Source organism: Rhipicephalus microplus, unplaced genomic scaffold (genome assembly GCF_043290135.1).
Source record: "Rhipicephalus microplus isolate Deutch F79 unplaced genomic scaffold, USDA_Rmic scaffold_17, whole genome shotgun sequence".
NCBI lineage: Eukaryota > Metazoa > Arthropoda > Arachnida > Ixodida > Ixodidae > Rhipicephalus > Rhipicephalus microplus.
The window spans coordinates 1175544-1196099 of record NW_027464590.1 but is presented as its reverse complement, the minus strand read 5'-3'; positions in this window follow the sequence as shown (position 1 = coordinate 1196099).

Here is a 20556-nt window from a genome sequence, read left to right as displayed (position 1 = left end):
TGGTGTATTTTGGTGGTTCTTTATTGTGCAGTCAACCTGTCTTCTTTGTATATTTCACATTTAAACAACCAGTGTTTCAGTATGATGCCAGCCTACGAAAGCATATTTGTTGGTTCCTTCGACGCTACTTGGCCTCATAATTCACGTCGCAATATGCAGAAAAGGTATTATTCGTTTAACAGCACTCGGGGGCAGCGGTACATGAACGTGATCGCATTTAAAGAGTCATTGAAAACTGCACTAGAGGTCCTGCAAAGTATGAAGTCAGAAACAAGACAGAAAACGAAGGGGACACTACAAGTACCAACAGTCAACTTCAATAGTTATTAAAAAACTTGAATGCAAGAAGCCTTCTAGCACGTTGCTCACGTTTCAAAAGCTTGTTTCACAGATATCCTAGCGCCAACACTGGTGTTGTTTTTTGTGAGCAAAAAACCATCTTGCACCTGACCGAAAAACCCAAAAAGACGCAAATTAAGCACATAATAAAGATTTCTGGGCCCCAGTAGGGATTCGAGTCGTTTGCACGGTACGCAGTTGATTTACCACAAGGTCATCGTAAATATTTTAAAGCGTATTTGAAATTACAATTAGAAAAAAGTGCTTAACGATTGAGAACACTTAGTACTCTACTATGGGAGAGCATAGAGCCTGTCAGGCGCAAATTCTGTGACGTAGTAATGCATTCACTGTGGCACAATAATCACATAAGTACTGCACAAGCATTCAAATCCTTGCAAATATATATGCTGTACAAGTACAAAAAACGTTCTTCCCAAGCTATCGCACGGGAAGATTGGTAGGAATAAGTATGTCATCAAAATGGGGTGCCAGTCTGTTGAATTCAGGTTTTCTATAATTGTCCTTAAGATGGAGAGTCATACGCACGAATGGCATATTCGAAGCATTGAATAAATCTGCAATACAATCTCGCATGCACGTTTTTCACAGATGGTGCAGTCCCATAAGTAAGAAGATATCAAAGGGCACTTCATCAATACATGTTCAGAAGTGGTAACGTATCGATACATTCCGAGAGAAGAGCGACTTCACTCAGCCCATTCGTGCTATCAGAAGAAATGTGTGGCAAAAAAAAACAATTATTTTCACCGCCATGAGAAGCTTACAATTATTTACGATAAAGTTCGCTTAAATGGCCGCCTCCTCTTCTGGGACACTCATCGGAAGGACATCATTGAGGCTGAAAAAACAAAACGAAGATCGATGACGCACAAACACATGCCATTCACGAAATTATTTGTGCTTACACTTTAGAGTGTGAGTTGTCGCAGTATTAACAATAAAACGTATGAACTCTAAGCTGCCTTGTTGTCTTGTATATCATAGCACTCACTGAAACAACGCTTATGTATTGCGGTATCCTTTGCATCCAGAAAAGGATTGGCCACCCTGGTGCAGTATCTTGCCACTACCTCCCACATGCATACGTCAAATAACTCACGGTCCTCAGTTCCCAGCAGCTGCGAAGCAACTCACCATGGCGGCGGTCAGATCTGCAACGCAGCAGAGGGTGCTAAGAATCTCTGGACCACAGGCCTCCTTTGGAACCTAAACGTGGCAACGTTTAACGCTAGAACCTTATCTAGTGAGGGAAGTCTAGCTGTACTATTCGAGGAGCTAGAGGTTGTTAAATGGGATATAATAGGGCTCAGTGAGGTTAGGAGGACAGATGAGGCCTATACGGTGCTACATAATGGGCACGTCTTTTGCTATCGGGGCTTGGCTGACAGAAGAGAACTGGGAGTGGGGTTCCTAATTCACAGAAACATTGCTGGCAACGTAGAGAAATACTATAGCATTAATAAAAGAGTGGTAGGTATAGTAATTAAACTGAATAAAAGATACAAAATGAAGGTAGTACAGGCTTACGCGCCTACATCCAGCCATGATGACGCTTCAGTTGAAAGCTTCTATGAAGATGTGGAATCGGCAATGAGAAAGGTAAAAACACAGTATACTATAGTGATGGGCGACTTTAATGCAAAGGTAGGAAAGAAGCAGGCTGGAGACCAGGCAGTAGGAAATTATGGCATCGGCACTAGAAACGCCAGAGGAGAGCTACTAGTAGAATTCGCAGAACGCAATAATTTGCGGATTTTGAATACTTTCTACCGAAAACGAGAAAACCGCAAGTGGACGTGGAGGATCCCTAATGGCGAAAATAAGAACGAAACAGACTTTATAATGACTGCACACCACGGAATCGGGCAGGATGTGGAAGTGGTTGGCAAGGTACGATGCAGTGACCATAGAATGGTACCGTCTCGAATTCGCCTATACTTGAAGAAGGAACGACAGAAACTGATACGCAAGAAGCCAATCAATGAGCTATCACTGAGATGGAAGGTACAGGAATTCAGAATGTCGCTGCAGAACAGGTACTCGGCCCTTAGTGAGGAAACCATCCTCAGCGTAGATACAATGAATGATAATCTAACAAGTATCATTACGAAGTGTGCAGTAGAAGTTGGAGACAGGGTAGTAAGACAGAACACTGGCAAGATTTCCCAGGAAACGAAGAACCTAATTAGAAAGCGTCAAAGCATGAAAGTGTCAAGTACAACAGACAAAATAGAACAGGCAGAGCTTTCAAAGTTGATTAATAGGCGTAAAGTATGCGATGTGAGAAGGTATAACATAGAGAGAATTGAACACGCTCTGAAAAACGGAGGAAGCGTCAAAGCAGTGAAGAGGAAACTTGGGATAGGCAAAAGTCAGATGTATGCACTAAGGGACAAAGAAGGCAAAATAACTACCAATATGGATAGGATAGTTAAAATAGCGGAGAAGTTTTACAGAGATCTGTACAGTAGCCGAGACACCAACGACCTTAATACTATAAGAACTAGCAATAACCCAGATGACACCCCACCAGTAATGATAGAAGAAGTCAGAAAAGCTTTGGAGAGCATGCAAAGAGGCAAAGCTGCTGGTGAGGATCACGTAACATCAGATCTGCTGAAAGATGGAGGACAGATTGTATTAAAAAAACTAGCCACCCTATTTACGAGGTGTCTCCTAACGGGAAGCGTACCAGAGTCTTGGAAGAACGCTAACATCATCTTAATACATAAGAAAGGAGATGACAAGGACTTGAAGAATTACAGGCCAATCAGCTCGCTCTCTGTAGTATACAAGCTATTTACAAAGGTAATTGCTAACAGAGTAAAGAAAACATTAGAATTCAATCAACCAAAGGAACAAGCAGAATTTCGAACAGGCTACTCAACAATTGACCGCATTCATACTATCAATCAGGTAATAGAGAAATGCTCAGAGTATAACCAACCACTATACATAGCCTTCATAGATTACGAGAAGGCGTTAGATTCAGTAGAAATATCAGCCGTCATGCAGATACTGCGGAATCAGGGCGTAGATGAAGTATATATAAACATTCTGGAAGAAATCTACAGGGGATAAACTGCTACCATAGTGCTTCATAAAGAAAGCAACAGAATACCAATCAAGAAGGGTGTAAGGCAGTGGGACACAATCTTCCCAATGCTATTTACCGCGTGCTTACAGGAGGTTTTCAGAAGCCTGGAATGGGAATAGTTAGGGATAAGAGTTAATGTAGAATACCTTAGTAACCTGCGCTTCGCCGATGACATTGCATTGCTGAGTAACTCAGGGGACGAATTGCAACTCATGATTACGGAGTTAGACAAGGAGAGCAGAAAGGTGGGTCTTAAAATTAATCTGCAGAAAACGAAAGTAATGTAAAACAACCTCGGAAAGGAGCCACGCTTCGAGATAGGTAATATTGCACTTGAAGTTGTAAAAGACTATGTCTTCTTAGGGCAGGTAATAGCCGCAGAGCCTAACCACGAGATTGAAATAACTAGAAGAATAAAAATGGGATGGAGTACAGTCAGCAAGCACTCTCAAATTATCACAGGTAGATTGCCACTATCCCTCAAAAGGAAGGTATGTAACAGCTGTATCTTGCCGGTACTTAACTACCAAGCAGAAACCTGGAGACTTACAAAGAGGGTTCAGCTTAAATTGAGGACGACGCAGCGAGCAATGGAAAGATAAAATGGTAAGCGTAACTTTAAGAGACAAGAAGAGAGCAGAGTGGATTAGAGAACAAACGGGGGTTAAGGATATCAGAGCTGAAATCGAGAAGAAATGGACATGGGCCGGACATGTAGCACGTAGACAGAATAACCGCTGGTAATTAAGGGTAACTAACAGGCTTCCTAGAGAAGGGAAGCGGGTTAGGGGGAGACGGAAGGTTAGGTGGGCAGACGAGATTAAGAAGTTTGCGGGTATAAATTGGCAGCAGCAAGCACAGGACCGGGTTAACTGGCGGAACATGGGAGAGGCCTTTGTCCTGTAGTGGACGTAGTCAGGCTGATGATGATGATGTTGATGATGATGATGATGATGCCACGTTATAGTAATGTCGGGATATGTGATTTTGCGCAAGGACCGAAAAAAAACAAAGGATCAGTAGCTTTACTAATTAGGCACGGTATTCACTACTCATCTATGCTCAACGGTTATGATATCGAACTATTTTGTAAATTCTATGTAAGGTTCAACTAGCCGACATCGGCGTCACTTACGGACGACCTGATGCTGGAGTTTTATGTTTATAATACTTTATTGAATATATTTTCACGGGGTCGTGACGTGGACAAAGGAAGCAGACCGCCGGTCATAAAATAAGCTGTTTGTTTGGGCCTAACTTGTAGTCACGTAAAACGAAGTCAGATTATTGGAATACGCTGGCTCTGATAGCGGCGAGCAGAGCGTCGGCCGTCAATCAATTGACAAGCGGTGAAGCGCGTCAGCATTTATGCACTTGCCATCGAATGTTCTAGCGTTATCGCTGTCGATGACATACGTTTCAGAATAATCTGTAATGTTCGCGAGGTGGGCATAATCTCAACAAAACAATCTACTACTGCCTCGAGGCTTTTCGAACATCGTAGGCGCGGTTTGTGCAGAACGTAGTGTAACGGGATGATTACAAATCTTGAAGGAAGGAACGTGGCATTATGCTTACACACGTCCTTCGCCGGAAAGAGATAACACAGCAGGAATTTTAAACTACCTGAAGTGAAATGCGACTCACTGAATTTGGCGATGAAGACTGGCAACGTGTTTGCAGATGTCATGTTCACAATTAATCTTACACAAGTTGTTGCAGTTCCTACACATAAGCAAGGCTTTTCCGCTTCTATTCTAGATCTAATTTTTATTAGTAATCACTTTTTTGTCCTATACTGTCAACGTAGAGGCATCAGAAAGCTTATGTTAATATGAAATGGTCGCGTCCTGCTTGCAATATTTAAGTCCTGTTCCTACAGACGCCACAAGGATATGGGTACTTGAATTTAAAAAAGCGGCCGACGCTGCGATTAAGCCATAGCTTGTTCAGCTGTAAGGTGAGCACATAAACACGTGTCTTCGTTTCATATATCTAAAGCCAGTTCACATTCGCCGCCTTCCTGCTGACTGGACACTAGCATAGAATATATTCGTTCATAAATTAGGTGATACGTGTTCCCAAGCGAACTACAAGCCCATACCTCTACATTTACATTTCGCAAAATACTGGAATACATCATCCTGAATTATTTAAAAGCGTTCGTCGAAAGTTGAAGCATATTACACTCTAATCAGCACAACTTTTGAAGTGGCCTATCAATTGCTACTTAAATAGTAAATGCTTCGTGACTTTGTCAAAGATGTTAACAGTCAAGTACAAATAGATGTAGTTTTCAGAATTTCTCCAAGGCTTTCAAACACGTTTCCAACCTCATGCTCCACTATAAATACAGATGCCTAACAGGAGATGGTTCACTAACGCATTGGATCGAAGATTATGTTTCAGACCGTTGCTGGTATTAAACGGGTGGTCGGTACCACCTATGCCTTGCCGTCTCATACGTCACAATTTGAATTCTTCTTTTCTAGATAAGCAATCTATCTTAAGCACTCTAAGTTTTCCTTATTTTCAATATAAAGCGTACATTCAGTAATGGTTGTGCATTAGCGCTAAATTTTCACGTGCTATTGGTGTACAGAAACGTTTGGTAGTTTAACTAACCCCATTCATCCTGATAAGCACACGTGGTTACAATCACAATTACACGGCTGTGTATCATAGCACTGGCGAAATTCGAAATCAATACTTCGCTTGCGATAAATGTGGCTGTTCATAACGATAGATGAGATTGAGGGTTAAGTTTTATTTGTTAGTGCGGCACCAGTACATCTAAGTACATCTAAGGGACACCGTCGCAGCACACGGCAACAAACTCCTTTTGAATTGGAGGAGGGTGCAGCCATTCGCCATCGCTTAAACCTGGAGCTGCGCAACCAAACGCTACCTCTCATCATGGCCACCAACAACGCGCAACTTGGCTCTTTCAATCTATCTTCCAGCAACCCCGGCGTTCTTCGCTTGCGATAGCCCAAGGTCTTTAGCGGAGCTGATGAAATCGACGTGGAAGACTGGTTCACCAACTACGAACTGGTGAGTGCAAACACCAAGTGAGATGACGCGGACAAATTGACTAACGTCATCTTTTACCTCACTGACGTGGCCGAAATGTGCTACAACAACCACAAAAACGACATTAAGACGTGGTCCATTTTCAAAACATTATGTTCTCACGTTTTTGACCGACCCGCTGTCCGCAAGTTCAGAGCCGAACAACACTTGCGGACTTGCGCACAGAAACCATCGGAATCGTTCACTAGTTGCATCGAAGACATTATTGGTCTTTGCAACCGTGTGAACACCGCCATGCCCGAGTCGGAGAAGATTCAGAACTCCCTCAAAGGGATAAATAACGACGCATTTCAGATGCTCCTGGCCCGTAATCCAGTCATAATTGCGGAACTTGTCAGTTTGTGCCAAAGTTTCGAAGAGTTTAAGAAGCAGCGTGCCCTGACTCGACCATTTCCTCCCACGCCGACTCGCTCTCCTGCCTTACTTCTGTTCCCGATCCCTCACCAACCCGGAAAGAGATTAAAGACTTTGTGCGTGAAGACGTAGCCCGGCAACTGTCATTGATTCCCTTCACGCAGCAGCCGCCATCCTCTCTTCTGCCCTCACCTCTCCGCGACTTTTATTACTGAAGAGGTAGCTCAGGCTGTTCCCGTCGCTGCGACCAGCTGTTCCCGTCGCTGCGACCAGCAGCGACGGGAACAGCCTGACCGTGCCTGTGGCCATGCCTGTTCCCCATGCACCGGCTATGCAGCCCGTGGCCGCGCCTCTTACGTATGCCCAGGTGGTACGCAGCCGACCCCGCCAGCAGCATTTGTCAACCATGGCTTCAGTTGCTCCCAACTGCGCTCCTCTATCGACACCTTGGGCCACACGGCGAGTCAGCTATCCCTGGCGCATCCCTGGACATCGACCAATCTGCTACGCCTACGGTACTCCAGGACATGTGGCACATTGTCGCCGTCGCTTCCAACCACTCCACTACGCTACTCGGCCGTTATCTTATGACCCACAGCCCATGCACCTACCTGCTCCTATTCCTCACCACAGTATGGCTACAGTAACCTTCCCGAGTCTCAGGCACGCCAGCCCCCGTCTCAGACTCACACTCCCCACTCCCCGTCTCCTCGCAGGTGATCACTGTCCCCAATGCGTCCCCGACCAGCTTCCTCCAACCGGAAAAACTGAACGCTGCAGTTCCAGAGGCAAGAACTGCGCCGTCATCGAAATGCTCAAGTCCTCGCACTTCACCTGCAAATTTTGTCACCATATCTGTCGATGGTATTTCTGCCCTTGCCCTTGTCGACACAGGTGCTGCCATTTCTGTTATAGCTGCCCAGCTCTGCCACTCTTCACGCAAAGTGACCAGGCCGCTCTCTGGACTATCACTTTGTACGGTTAGCGCACAACCAGTTCGACCTCTCGGCACCTGTACGGCCCACATATTCATCCAAGGCTCTATGTACGTTGTCGAGATCATCGTCCTTTCGGTGCGCTCGCATTACGTTATCTTCGGGAGGGACTTTCCGTCACATCATCATGCCGTCATCGACTGCGCACGTGCTGAATTTCAATTTTCGCACCTCTGTGTCGAACCTTTGCACGAAACTCTTGAGCAGTAGCCAAAACTCGTCGTGCGTGAGGACACTGGAATTCCGTCAACCTCTCTTGCCGTTGTCCCTGTTCGCTGCGATGACCATAACGATACTACGGTAATGTTTACACCTTCCGACATTTTCATGGGCCACAGAGCCGTTTTTTTTGCCTTTCGCTAACCTTGACGTCACTGCTGGCCGAAGCAATATTTTCATCCAGCACCCCCTTTCTGCCCCGCTTATGCTTCTTGCCGGCGAATGCCTCGGTCGAGTGGAGTATCTTAATTCTTCTTTATTCCTTAATATGCCAGACGAGTCGTGCAGTATGGCCTCGACCGAATTTCATGCCCTTTCCCCACTGGAATGTTCGTCGAGTGACATCTTCTCGAGTTTAATCACCGACACCTTAACTGCTCAACAACGCGCCAAGCTTCTTAATCTCCTCCAGCACTTCGTGAATTCATTCGACGTTTCTCAGCCGCAGTTGAGTCACACTTCCGCAGTGCACCACTACATTGACACCAGTTCGCACAAGCCATTGCGTCAAAGTCCAAACCGTGTCTCTGCTGCAGGACGTCATGTCATCAACGACCAGGTCGAAGAGATGCTACGCCGTCACGTTGTTCAACCATCGCACACTCCTTAGGCATCTCCTGTCGTTCTAGTGCGAAAGAAGGATGTATCGATTGAACTTTGCGTCGACTACCGGCGATTAAACAAGGTGACGCAGAATGACGTCTATCCATTACCGCGCATCGACAACGCCCTTGATAGCCTCCAAGGAGCCGAATTCTTCTCCTCTTTAGACTTACAATCTGGATAGTGGAAGGTTCCTATGGCAGAAGCTGATCGCCAGAAAACTGCGTTCATTACATCAGATGGCCTGTACGAACTTAACGTAATGCAATTTGGGCTTTGTAATGCTCCTGCTACGTTTGAATGACTTATGGACAACACGCGGCGTGGACTGAAGTGGTCTGTGTGTCTATGCTACCTCGACGACACTGTCATTTTCTCTCCCAATTTTCCTTCACATTTGATTTGGCTCCAACTGGTTCTGACGTGCTTAACCAATACTGGGCTCCTCCTAAACCCTTAAAAAGTGCCGCTTCGCCACGCGATAGCTGTCCATGTTAGGGCACTTCGTGTCCAAGCATGGTGTTCTACCCAACCCTGCAAAACTGCGGGCAGTCGCTGAGTCGCGGGCAGTCGCTGAGTGCGGGCAGTCGCTGCAAAACTGCGGGCAGTCGCTGTGGGCAGTCGGTGAGACTTGGGAAGCGAGCGGGCAACCTTGAAACAGGTCAAGCGATTAGCTTGTGCCACTGGTGCCCTAGAATAATGGCTCGACCCAGAGAAGCCTCATTTTGCCGTTTTTTAAAAATGATCATTCTTATCTTCCCCTTCACATTCCCACGCCTCTTCATTTTTTTCACTATAAAAGTCTGCAATGAATCACTCTAGATTAAAATATGTATAACGAACCGCTCATGAATAAAAGCGCTTGATTTCGACGTGTTGCTAATGCGATAGAATGATAAGTTGGCAGTCCTCTTCTTGCTGACTTCGGCGAGCACTAGCTGAACTTGTGAGTTCATTACTTGGAGAAAAATCAGACGATCCGAGTAGGTGCATCTCTGGTGTGGTGGAGGAAGAATTATGAGGCATCTCGGTCCCCGTGTCAAGTTTGCTGCTGTCCCTGCGATGCGGCAAGTGTTATAATATTTGTTTCGATAGGCGTAACGTGCGTATTCAATTCATTCGTTTAAAACTGTGCCACTATTCGTGTGCTGGAGTAGGAGGACGGAAAACAATGTAATGTGATGGAGCTGATGTTCAGCGACAAGATTTCACTGTTGGTGAGCTTGCCAGGATACATCTGGCCCTAGTGCCTACCTATGCTCACTCCGTGACCCACACTTGTGTTTCCGGTTGGGACCTCAGCAATGCTGCCTTCTATTTATGTTGGATTGCGATATGGGCAGTCAGAAGATTATAAGGTTCCTTCATTTTAGGACAGCTCCAGAGGATATTCTGAAGACTAGCGTTGTCTCTTTGGCAGTTATCATCTGGGAAAAACTGAGATGTTAAAGCATGATAGAATAAAGGCGGTAAGGAAATAATTTCTCAGTAGTCAGTGTCACACTTTTGCAAATACGCAACAATTTCTATGTTTTGCAGTGATTCCGCCAGATAAAACTGTTGAATGTGTCGGCTGGACATTCCAACATAAACGGTGTGGTTTGAAACAAGCGTCAAAAGACACAAAGAAAAACAATTATAAAAACACTCAAAAAGAGAAAGAGAAAGCCAGAAGGAAAGAAAGAGAAAACTGAAGAGAAACGAAATAAGATCTTTAGCGCACACTTTCTTCGAGATTGGCACTAGAGCAAAGCCGTCTAATTTTTTAGGATACCCCTTTTAAACTGCCCGTGGATGACATACATACCATGCCCATATGCAGCTTCACCACAAGGTATCTTAAATGTTTCTTGAGTGTCCTGTGGCAGCCGGCCTAAAAAAAGTGCCGAAGAATCAAATCAGACTGAAAACCCACCCAACCACGAGTGTTTTCCATTGAGGAATTCGCCTGTGTGGCTGGCCGTGGGAATTTTAAGCAATGTAACACGATTCATGTTCGACGTGTGTAAAGTTCGCCGTTTCGAGAAGCATTGTATATGTCACGCCGTTGTGAGGCCTTTTTCGAGATTAGTGTGCGGACGTAGGTTTTCCAGCGGCCGCCACTTCAACAATCTCAACGCATATGCACACGTTGTAACATTTGCGAGCAGTGCGATATTCAATACAAGCATTCGGAGATACTCTGCAGATTCAGGTGAAGACAAAACGCCCGGCACGTGAACTGCTGCGAAAAAGTAGCTCGGAAAGGGAATCTGAGAACGTCTTGCAGTACTTGTGAACTTGGCTGTATGCTTGGATCTAGTGACATCTTGAAAGCACTTGTGGGCTACTCTTACTCCTTAAGAACACATCTGAAGTACGGGTGAGGAACAATTTTATCCAAAGAGATGAACTTCACTGTCAGTCTTGCACAACGATCTCCTCGCACATCTTCATCTTGTAATTTTAGCTACCTTTAAAATGAGAATTAGAGGCATCTGAAAAGAAGTATGCATTACTTCGGCAATTTTCATCATTAACGCGGAATATTGTGAATCCTGTCACAGCTCCTCACGTTATCGTGATCGTTGTTGAGATAGTCAATCGGACTCGTAGCTTGGCGATTATCGCATTGTAGCGCTGTCAATGTTTAAACACGGAAACATCCACACTGTGCATGATTGCGAACATTTATATATATGATACTTCATCAGAATTAGTGTGAATCATCTTTTACAACGCCTTTAGGAAAAACAATATTTGTGCATATCAAATCTGAGAAAAAATCAATCATTCGAAACTAAACAATTTTCTCTTGCTTTCATTTGTTTCATGCCTTATGGCCAAAAAATAATTAAATATACAAAATACACATTTGTAATAAAAATGAGAATGAAAATGAGATCTCCTTCGATAGACAGGTTAGTAACGCAACTTCACAGGACATCCTGCCTAACTTAAAACAGCTGCTTTCTCGTTCATTGAGGAATATAAATGTCATGCCTAATCTGAGTCACCACGTTAACACCTACCAGGCACTTTAATGATCAGTGTAGACTGAGATGCAACAAATACGTGACCGCATACTCCTTGATTCTGTGAGTGCGTTGCTTGAAAATTATGTTGCTATTTCCCAATCGAATGGAATATCTGTTGATCGATTCAGCGTTTACAATAGCAAAACTATTGAGGGGGGGGGTTAAGTCAGCTCAAAATGGTGGCTCGAAGCCTTAAAGACGTGGAAAACTGGGAGGCCATCTCTGCTTCTTTTTGTCACCCATGGTTTTCTACAGCGCTTTTGTCTCTGTGTATTTATATTAATTTCTTTCTTTGTCTCTTTTTCTGCTTATTTCTAAGCTATGTATCCCTGTCTTCTCAACCTTTTTTTCTCCTCCGCACTTCACATCTATCTTCCTCACGGCCCCTTCACTCTCCAATCCCTTTCCTTTGCTATTCTGTAGAAAGTACATTTTGTTCTGCTAGTGCATAGCCTGGCTGGCGCCGAGTGGTTTCAATGCCCGCCTTCAGATCGTAGGTAGCTCGCATCTGATTTCCGTCTCCTCGACAATTCCTTTTCTCTTTTGTCAAGAATTTCTCCGTTTATTTTTCTCTCTCTTCTATACCCATTCTCTCGCCTTTCGCTGTTTTTCCATTACAACACCCGGGTGCTTTAGCAGTTACGATGCTCCAGTGCTGGCTCACTGGTCAGGGGATTGAATCCCACCTTCGGCGGCTGCATTTTTAGTAGCGCTGAATTTATGATCGACCCCCGCGCACTTAGACGTAGGTGCACGTTAAAGAAACCCCGGCGGTGAAACTTTCTGCAGCCCTTCACTGTGGCAATTCTCATAATGACTTCCTTCTCTGCGGCCGTTCAAACCGCAGGATTATTACTTCATTACACACCTAACAAACGGCGCACGAGTTTTGTGAACGAAACATAGGACGAATATGGCTCATGCGGGTTCATGAGGACAACAATTTTTCTTCGCTTCGAGTACAAGCATCAGCTCCTGTAAACAGCCCGGCTGCTTAAAAGAGTGGTGAAGTGTAACACGCTCTATCACCTTAAGGCAAAATCACTGCAGCGCACTTGGTAACATATTAAAATATAAAATGAGTGATCCTACTTCTTCAAGAAGATGGCGAGCCGGCGTGTAAAGGAGATGCACTCAATGACTTTGACATTCTTAGTGCAGTATACTGAATCCTCTACCCCCCTCAGGAAGCTTGATGCATCTCATTTTGTGGGACTTTCACAGGTTTGTCCACACCTTCGCTCATACGGATGCTTTCAGCTAAATAAACGAACAGTTGGACATCGCCACATGCAACCAGAACGTGCGCAAATGAGTATGAACGAAATTCGAACGTCACAACGCTACCATCTTGCAACAACACTACGTGCAAATATGTGGAAGTAAGCGTAGTTAACAAAACAATATTTCGCTAAATATTTGTTTGCCCCGCCACGGTGGTCTAGTGGCTAAGGTACTCGGCTGCTGACCCGCAGGTCGCGGGATCAAATCCCGGCTGTGGCGGCTGCATTTCCGATGGAGGCGGAAATGTTCTAGGCCCGTGTACTCAGATTTGGGTGCACGTTAAAGAACACCAGGTGGTCGAAATTTCTGGAGCCCTCCACTACGGCGTCTCTCATAATCATATAGTGGTTTTGGGACGTTAAACCCCACAAATCAATCAATCAATCAATATTCGTTACTGATTGACGATCGCAACAAGCAGCCGGATAACAATGCGGACTTTGCCAATGCAGGTGAGAATGTGCATATGCTTGATATAGCAGCATCTAGGCAGCCTAGATTATCACTTTGTGATAAGTATACAGAGCTTCAAGCAGCTATTTTATTACACATGGTGCGCACAACGAGGTACATGCGCTCTGTCACGTGCCGATGCTATGCCTTATACTTTATGGCACAGCGCGGACAGCTATACTATTCGTCGGTTGATGGCTGTCCACGCTTTCTCCACCGGGCTAAGCGCCCGTCAGGTTTCCACGTAAAACAAGGGACATGGCCGAAGAGGGACAACTGCCACAATACTTTATGATTGGTAGCGGCAGCTTCTCGTAAAAACACACCAAGCAGACACGTTCGAAGTCATAGCCAGCTGAGATTCTTGTCGTCCACCTATGCACAAACCCCGACTTGCCGATTTAGACCAAAAGACACGGACCATAAAGGACAACTATGTCGACATAGCACGATTGGTGGTGGCAGCTACACAGCACTTCAGGAAATGCGACAAGCAAGCTCGACTCAAGAAAATTGCACGTAAGCTCATATAGAAGACTTTCGTGAATTATTGTAGACCGAATTACGGCACGTAGTTGGCTAAATGTCTTGGCCTCTATTTCTTTGCGGGGATGTGACAGTTCCTATTCTTGGCATACGGTGTCTTCTTAGGCCTACGATGCGTTGCGCAGGATGACTGCGTTTTATCCGCTTTTGTATAATGACACTTTGTGTGCAAACGAATAAATAGCAGCATCCGCTTCGTTGAGGATTGGTCATGGTGTCGGTGTGCGACACGAAAGTCATGTGTTCGATTCCGGCAATGGTGGTCGCATTTGGATGAACGCTAAAGGCTAGGGGCCAGTGCAATGTTCGATGAAATTGCACGCGAGAACTAGATTGTGAAAATTTCCGTGGAATTTCACCAAGGCCGTATAATCGTGTCATAGTTTTGGCCCGTCACTCCCTAGATATGCGAATTATTATGGAATGGTAGTAAGATTATGTTGAACCTAACATGTAGTCCTCTCACAAAAGCCTACACAGATAGGCTGTGGCCTTCAGTAGGCTGATGCATAGTGAGTCAAGCACACGAGGATGCTTTCGCCAGCACTGCGATTCTGATTGCTCCGCACAGGCTGGCGGAAAAATGTGCTTGCGCACATTTGAAATCCGATTACATCGCCTTGGGTTAGGAATGTGTTATTTATTGAAGTATGCTACAACAGTGCCGACTTCCTGCAGTGAGCATCGTATTTTCCCGGTAAACATTTACGTATGCACGAGAAATCGCGAATGCTGCCATTTTTGTTCTATTTTAGTTAAAATATGTTATCACAATCTCTGAAGATTCTGCAAAAATAAATAATGAAACTAAGTGCCTACAGTAAGCACATAGTGCATCGATAATACGGATTTCGCAATGAAGTGTCAAAGGCAAACAGAACTGGCTGATAGTCGCGTAAACAGTCAGCTGCACTATGTCAACAATTTCTTGCGCAGCAGGCCTACGATGTAGTGTACGCAGTGTGTTTGTTTTCTTAAGACATGGTGTTTTATTCTGCAGCGAGCACAGTCAACTGTGGTCAGAAGCAAAGAGACTGTTGGTTAGGTCGTCAGCTGACAGCAGTGCCACAGCACAACCGAGGACAAGCATTGGAGCAGTTTTGCAAGAGAGTGCGGTGTGAGTGCCCAGTAACTTATCAACATTTGCTTGAAAGAAGCCACATGTGTGACAGTTATCACATACAGACCAGTGATTGTTCAGGCTATTCCTTTTTCTCACATATTCTGCAGTGTTAAAATAAAAGAAGCCATTGTAAGAATAATCAGTTATTGTTAAATTGTGCTTCATAAGTGTCATGGACCTCTTGCCAGATAGATTTACATATATTCTAAGTAAAGAACAAAATAAAGGCAGAAAAGAAGTTTAACCTAAGAGCTTGTTTTTATTTGCCACAATAATTATGTGGACTAACAAAAATGAAGAGGAAAAGAACAAAAAAAGAGAAGGCAGCAAGGAGAAGACACACGCCTGGTTTGCTACCCGACGCTGAGGAAATGGAAAAAGGGTAGTATAAGGGTGAGAGAGAGAGGAAAGAGAAGAAAAAGAGTGAAAAGAGGATTGTCAGTCACTGGGCTGACGCGTGTGCAGTGGTTGCCCTCCAGAAAAAGTAAAGGTATTCACCAACAAGCACAAGACGACTTTAAGTGCATTTTGAGCCGATGAAAGACGAGGACGGTGTTCCAGCAGCATCTTCATAGAGAGTGGCCGATCGCCCAGTTGTCGCAATGCGTCAGAAAGCTTCTGTCTTTCAGAGACAAATTGAGGGCATCGACATAGCACATAGTCCATTTCTTCTTTGGTGCCACAGACGTCACATTCCGCATTGTCGGTCAATTCAATGAGGGTTTCATAAGCTTTTGTGAAGGCAACCCTCAACCAAAGACGACAAAGAAGCGGAGCTCCACGTCGGCGAAGTCCGGATAGAGGTCGAAGTTCTAGTCGAGAGTTCATTTGGTAGTCTCGTATGTCTTATGCTTGGGTTGTTCCACTCCAGCAGGCACAGAATACGCGCCAGGTGGCGAAGTTGCGTTGCAGCGTCTGTCCTTGACAAAGAAATCGGAACTGTGTGCTCTTTTTTGCGGGATGTGTGAACCGCGTTGTCTGCGAAATCATTGCCACTGATCCCACAATGACCAGGTAGCCACTGATAATTGACCTCGTGGCCTGTTTCTGTGACGTTTCGAACAAGCTTGACAACATCATATGTTAACTGTTCGTTGCAGTCTCGTTGAATGACTGACAGTAGGGCTGGTATCATGTCAGAGAACACAGACCATTTACTCGGTCTCTCGGATTTGATGTACTCTAGGGCGACACGCAAAGCCGCAAGTTCTGCCACCGTAGACGTTGTGACGTGCGACAGCTTAATTCGCAGAGTGATTCCTCTAGCTGGAGTCACCACAGCACCGCCAGAACCAGACGCTGTGGTTGAATCATCGGTGTATATGTGCACGTGGTTATTGTATATTTTGTGCAAGAGGTGCAAGCCTAATTCTTTTGGGAATGATGAAGGCAAATTTGATTTTTTTATGTATTCCTGGCATCGAAAGACGTACTTCCGAAAGTGTCGGGCACCACGAAGAATACACCAATTTTTCCGCAGGCGTAAAACCTGACGTAAACCAATCACAGTGCGCACAGACAATTGCACTAAATTTCATGCGGGGCTTCTCAGTAGCAGAGGTTGTCAAGTGGTGGGAAGGTTTCTGATCATGTTTCCTGAGGTACGTACACATGGTTTCAATGCTGGTGTGCGTCACAATCGAGTAGTCCTGTGCAATGGCAAGGGTTTCAACCGTCGATGCACAGCGTGGTAAACCAAGGCATATCCTAAGAGCCCGGGCTTGGATTTTTGCAGTGTGCGCAGGTTAGTTTTGCACGTGTTAGACATAACAGATAGGCTGTATCGCAAAAATTCAATAAATATTTTGTACAGCTTTAACATGGTCTCGACAGATACTCCCCAACTTTTTTTGGCAAGAAACCTGAACAAGTGACAAGTGGCGCTCAGCCGCTTTTTCACGTAGTTTACGTGTGGGGTTTCAGGCAGGTTTCACTTGAATATGGCTCCCAAGAACCTGTGACTCCGGCTGCACGACACCTATTGCCCATTATTGATATGCCGTAGGCGGACATGGGTCTTCTGGTGAAAGCCACGACTATGCGCTTTCCACTTGCGATTACGAGCCCTTGTTTACCTGGGTGATGCGATGTCAGTGGTGCTGCCTTCTGAAGTCGAGCGCGAAGTTGAAGTCGAGTCACACCTGATGTCCACGCACAGATGTCACTACCATAAATGGAAAGTCGTATGCTGGTTGGCTGCTTGCCAACTAGTCCAATTATTGTATGTTGAACAATGTCGTGTGTAGCACTCCGCCTTGCGGGACTCCTCGGATATGGTGATACTCGGGTGTAATGCCATTCTCTGTCTGCATGTGAAAATACCCATTCTTAAGGTAGCTCTGAACCCACATATATATATCTTACCACCGAGTCATACTCCTTTTATTGCGCTGAGAATGGCTTCGTGATGACATTGTCGTAAGCCCTTTAACGTCAAGAAACAGAGCAGCAGATAACCATTTGCAGGCCTTCTGGTGCTCTACATATGTCACCAAGTCAACTAAATTGTCAATTGATAAACGGCCTCATTAGAACCCGGAAATGACATCTGAATATGTTTCGTGAAACTTTAAGTACTATTTCAGACGCATAAAAATCATTCTTTTCATAACTTTTCCCACACAGCTCGCGAGGTCGATCGGGTGGTAAAAGAAAATGCCCAAAGGTGACTTGCCAACTTTGAGAAGTGGAATCAGGTGACCTGATTTCCATTCCTGTGAAACCATGCCAGTTTTCCAGGAGTCATTGTACAGCAGCAAGAGTGCCTTCCGAGCTTGATCTCCTAGGAGACACAGAGCGCTGTAGGTGATGCTGTCAGGTCCTGGCGCTGAAGAACGTCTACATAAAGCAAGCACAGCCTTCAATTCTTTTATTTAAAACGAACACTCCATTTGGGGATCACGTGAGGATACAGAACAGTCGGGTGTATTCGTCCCATTTGAATTGTCCCCGCAGACAGTTCTTCGAAAGAAAGATTCTGCACCGTCAATCTCTGCGCAGCGTAAGTGAAGTGCCAAAGAAATGTGGGTGTGGGGATGTGGATTAATGTGGATGTGGGGATTAATGTTGATGTGGGGATTAATGTGGGTGTGCGCGCCTGACCACTGTCAGATCATCAAATGACTTTGTGCGTCTATAACGTCGTTCTCCACGACAACGAATCGCTCGAAGTTTTTCAAGTACAATGTGCATATCACTGCGAGATAAGCTCACCAGAAGTGAACGCGTGGTGGACAGGAAGAAGCTCTTCATTGCGTCCTCTAGGTTTAAAGGTGGGCCGCCAACAAGTCTTCCATGATTAAATTGTAATTTAGCCAATCGGTGCACTCGACGGTTCTGGAGGACTTCAGACTTGGAAAGCCGTCAACCTTCCAACATGTTGGGATGTAGCCCCTTGTTTCCAAATCCGAAAACCAGCGCACTCTTCTGGCGAACGAGCCTGAATAGATACCAAAATAAATATAGGCGATGTTTTTAAAGGCGATAGATATCAACCTGAAAAATAAATCAAAGAGGGCGTTGAGGTAGCTTGACACCAGAAGGCTCTAATCCTGCGACCTTCGTATAACACGTTCAATGCTCTGCCACTCATTTACGGTGGTAGTCATTCCACCGTCAGCATTATGAGCTGCATGTGTGCAATATCGTGAGAGCAGCAGCCGGCGCAGCGTGTTGCCATTGCAGAAAGTTAAAGGATAGCACGTCCTCAAAAAAGATATTTTTGTCATTTATTACTTTATTTATAAGAAACATTCCAGCCAATGTTATACACAGCTTTGAGTGAGCTTTTGATCTTAAAAGCATGTTAACCATTTGCAGTACCGACAAGGCTGGGAATAACATCTTGAACGATTGGTACGAGAAAACCATGGGCAACCCTCCAAATCTGCAGTATGTAATTCATGTCCTTCGAACACCATTCCCACGTCTAAAGCTTGTCAAGCACGTACTAACATCTCTGAAGTCTTATGCTATGCCTTCGTAGTTAACCAAACCCACTAATTAGTCAACTCACACTCACTCAGATAGGGACTTTAATCCGGATATTAGTGACTCTGGGCGAGTAAAACATCGATGAGTTTGAGGCCGAGTGAGCCAAATTAAAACAATTTTTGTTATACTTGAGTCAAAGTCACTTTCGTTGAGCCAAGAACTGGAATGTCGGCGTTCGTCTGTGCCTAAGCCGTACACACAGACTCTAAGATCAATCCTATGTGTGGCGTGGCCACCCTACTATCCTTCTCTCCGCCCTCTCAGTGCCAGAGCATGCAGCGCCTGCTAGTCTACACTCGCTCCCTCCTCTTCGTCCTCTAGGCATCCTTCTCAGCGGTATTTACGCATTATGCCTCCACCCCCACCTCCCTCTGTTCTCTTCAGCACTCTCCCTCTCTCACCTTGCAATTGTGGCGCAGGCAGTGACTGCTAGCGAGTTTCTTCAAAAAATTCCGCCATATCCACGAAGTTAATGATGATGAGTGGGCGAAGCTCCGGAGGTGAACCTGGTAAACCATGAATCCTCTGTACATTTTGCCCACTCGATTTTATTACATCGCTCCCCCTAGCGTACGTCGCTGCACTAAATCGAACGATTGCCTTCAACCAATGACACGCGTCATATATGACATCATTCCTATTTTATAAGATCTCGCGTCTTTCATCAACTACAAGTACCGCTTTCTAGTTTATAACATCTTGCATCTTTTCATCATCAGCTACAAGTACCACCATCTAGTAAACACTACAAGAACTAAACGAGAGGTGGCTACATACAGGAGACGGTACCGCCATCTAGTGAACACTGCAAGAACTAAACTAGAGATGGCTACATACAGGGAACGGTACCGCCATCTAGTGAACACTGCAAGAACTAAACTAGAGGTGGCTACATACAGGCTACAGGGTACGCACAGCCCACGCCCTAAGAAGCTTCGCCCCTAAAAAAAACCCCACAGTTTGCGCCGCACAACCATTCACTGGCTACTCCGTATATATAGGCACTCGATCTTGACCTCAGCCTGTGTGTGTCACCGTTTCATGAACAGGCTTCAGGCTCCTGGACACAGGGTACCCGTTTTCTTTGACATTGGCTTTATTTCACCATACTAATATAGAAGCTGCAACCTGGAATGGGACCATTTATGGAAACGGGTAGGCTGACTGGTTCCAGATCTAAGGCGGTAACAATCTCTTTGCACACAGGCTGTCGCCAAGAATAGGAAAATGGCGTCGAAAGTACTATGCAAAGTTGGTGTTTTTGGCCCAAAACAAAATCGGAGTAGTGTGCGCGTAGGTCTACCAGAAATGTGAGAATGTGAAGAGTGTTCATAAAACAACGCCGCATAAAACACAAGCTCAAGTTTGTTGAACGTGCACACAGTCTGGTGTATTGTATACCTCTGACGTGTGGTT